Source organism: Microtus ochrogaster, linkage group LG5 (assembly GCF_000317375.1).
Source record: "Microtus ochrogaster isolate Prairie Vole_2 linkage group LG5, MicOch1.0, whole genome shotgun sequence".
NCBI classification, from domain to species: domain Eukaryota; kingdom Metazoa; phylum Chordata; class Mammalia; order Rodentia; family Cricetidae; genus Microtus; species Microtus ochrogaster.
Window position 1 is genome coordinate 552,461 of NC_022031.1, and position 3,474 is coordinate 555,934.

General features: G+C 46.7%; 1 protein-coding gene across 3 annotated transcripts in view; it reads right to left on the bottom strand.

Moving 5' to 3' along the window:
- Window positions 1-3,474, bottom strand: part of Tpd52 (tumor protein D52) — a 97,011-nt gene that overhangs the window by 43,684 nt on the left and 49,853 nt on the right. The gene's annotated exons all lie outside the window — the stretch shown is intronic.

The window sequence follows — 3,474 nt, forward strand, 5'->3', positions numbered from 1 at the left end:
GAGTGTCCTGCAGTGTCCCCGGAGTGTCCCGGAGTGTCCCCAGAGTGTCCTGCAGTGTCCCCGGAGTGTCCTGCAGTGTCCCCGGAGTGTCCCCTGCAGTGTCCCCGGAGTGTCCTGCAATGTCTCTGGAGTGGCCATGGAGTGTCCCTGCAGTGGCCCTGCAGTGGCCCTGGAGTGTCCACTTTCCAACTCAACTGTGTTTCAGCCACCATGACGTTCCCCAGTTTTTGAGTCACTTTATGTGTGGAGTGTTAAGGCGTAAACCCCAAGGCGTGCACATACTTGGATTTTTGAGACAAGGGTTGACCATCTAGCACAGGCTGGCCTGCCTCGGCCTTCTGTACTCTGATTACAGGCCTGGGCCGCCACATGTACCAATTTCCCTGTTCCTTGAACGAATCCTCAACTTGTCCTAGACATGTTTTCTCAGGCTAGATTGTCCTCTATATTTTACCTATTAAATCCCAACTCACAGATCAAGCTGTGTTCGTTTGCATCCTATACAAATGGTACACATACAGGATGCTCACTTGAGAGCAGCCCTGAGACACAAGCAATGCAAGTGGATGTTTGCCTGCTAAAAGAAACGTGTGTGCTAACATGATAGTGGGAAATGTGTATTTAGCATGGGGACATATGCTTTTCAGTTTCATTCCTGGCGCCCAAGGAGGTGGTGAACCTCCATGCATTCCTGGTGCCCTCCATGCTGCAAATCGAACCCAGGTCCTTAACAAATGCAACTGCTTTGAAGCGCTGAGCAGCAGACTCTTCAGCAACAAGGATATATTCTTCGTAAACTTAGTAATCAAAGCCGTTTCTTTTAAGATACATTTCTTTTTAGTTCTGTGTATGAGTGCAGGCCTGTCTGAGCACCACATGCATGCCCATGGTTCATAGGGGACAGAGGAGGGCACTGAATTCCCTGGCACTGGAGTTGCAGCGGGTTGTGCCCTGGGGTCCTCTGGGAGAGCAGCCAGTGCTCTTACCCACGGAGCCATCTCTCCAATCCATCAAAATAGTTTTGAGGGCCATATGGCATGACCCATATTTACATAAGTGAAGAGAAAGTGGGAGGAGCCAGCCAAAAGAAAGAAGAGCCCAGGGTGTGGAACAACCTCAGAAAGGTGTGCACACAGAGCAGAACCAGCAGAGGGCACCCAAGGGCAGTGCGAAGTCAACCGGGAGCAGGCAGCAAGTGTGTGTTGTGTGTGATAGGGCCCAACCCATTGAAGGAGTCCCAAGCAGAAAGGATAGTAGATAGGAAGGACTGCAAAGAAAATTAAGGTTCTGACCACCTATTAGTGCATAACTCTATTAGGTCAAAATACTCCCTCCAAATGTGAGACACGTAAAAGAGAGAGACTTGAAAACTATGCTCAAAATTAGGGACTTTCGTGGCTGGCTCCTGAAAGACAGACACTCAAGGACAGCGTACAGGGCTTCCCAAAAGGAATTCATTTAACTCAGCCCTTAGAGGGGTATAGGGACACATTCTTCAAGGAAACATCATCTCTGTTAAAGATGAACAGAGGCTGTGAAAATGGCCTGTATTTACGAAGACTAAACCAATGTTAATTAAATATTACTTAATCATAGAATTTGTCCTGTAATCAGGAGGACAGCTAATTCTATAAAGGCCATCGTGGGCACACTTGAAAATACCACAGCTTTGCCCAGGTGTGGTAGAACAGGCCTATGATCCTGAGGCAGGGACAGAAGGACAATGAGCTCATACCAGCCTGGGATACAGACATCAAAGGCCAGTCTGAAGTAGACAGTGAGCCCCAGGCTCAAAGCAAAACAAGAGCAGGGGATGTGGCTCTGTGGTACAATTCTTGCCAAGTACATGTTTCTGGGTTTGATATACAGCCAATAAACCTCCCCCCTCTCTCACACGCACACACATAGGTAGATACTTACACACACAAATCTAAACTTAGAACATGCCACAAATCTCGTAAAAGTCACAATAAAACTGACAACTCTTCTATATATCTGAGAGAAGAGCCTCCTTCTTAGGAAAGAAAAGACAAAGTCTTCAGAGGCCTGGGGCCTAACATATGCAACTTCCTTTCTTTTTTAAAAATTTATTTATTTATTTATTTATTTATTAAAGATTTCTTTCTCTTCCCCACTACCACCTCCCACTTCCCTCCCCCTCCCCCAATCAAGTCCCCCTCCCTCATCAGCCCAAAGAGCAATCAGGGTTCCCTGCCCTGTGGGAAGTCCAAGGACCACCCACCTCCATCCAGGTCTAGTAAGGTGAGCATCCAAACTGCCTAGGCTCCCACAAGGCCAGTACGTGCAGTAGGATCAAAAACCCATTGCCATTGTTCTTGAGTTCTCAGTAGTCCTCATTGTCCGCTATATTCAGCGAGTCCGGTTTTATCCCAGGCCTTTTCAGACCCAGGCCAGCTGGCCTTGGGAATATACCCAAGAGATGCCCTATCATACAACAAAAGCATATGCTCAACTATGTTCATAGCAGCATTGTTTGTAATAGCCAGAACCTGGAAACAACCTAGATGCCCTTCAATGGAAGAATGGATGAAGAAAGTATGGAATATATACATATTAGAGTACTACTCAGCAGTAAAAAACAAGGACTTCTTGAATTTTTAATGAAAATAGATGGAAATAGAAAACACTATCCTGAGTGAGGTAAGCCAGACCCAAAAAGAGGAACATGGGATGTACTCACTCATATTTGGTTTCTAGCCATAAATAAAGGACAATGAGCCTATAATTAGTGATCCTAGAGAAGCTAAATAAGGAGAACCCAAAGAAAAACATATAGGCATCCTCCTGAATATTAACCTTCATCAGGCGATGAAAGGAGACAGAGACAGAGACCCACATTGGAGCACCGGACAGAAATCTTAAGGTCCAAATCAGGAGTAGAAGGAGAGAGATCACAAGCAAGGAACTCAGGACCGCGAGGGGTGCACCCACACACTGAGACAATGGGGATGTTCTATTGGGAACTCACCAAGGCAACTTCCTTTCAGATAATTTGTGTGCCACTAACCTAGGAGGGCACACTCACAGAAATGTGTCCTGGGTGATTTCATGTCTGTGAGAACCTAAGAGTGCACTCACACAAACTAAGATGACCTCGCTAGGTGATGGCCTCCTATGGGTGCACTGTCTGTGTGTGCTTCTGTTCTCAGATTAGGGACCCGTAGCTAGGACAAAATACCTGAGATACTCGATTTTAGAGGAAAGAGCTTTGGTTCAGAGATTTAAGGGCTCTGGGCCTGTGTCAATGCAGAATGTCTTGCAGTGAGACAGTGATAAGGCTGTTCAGCTTATGACCAAAAGTCAGGAAACAGAGCAGGAGAAAGGGCTGCAGTCCCAATATCCCTGTTAAGGGCACACCCCCAATGACCTAAACCCAATGTAGTGTGGGGACATTCCAGAGCTGAACCACTGCTGTGAACCAGCGTGTTACCTGGTCTATGACAGAGCTGAACC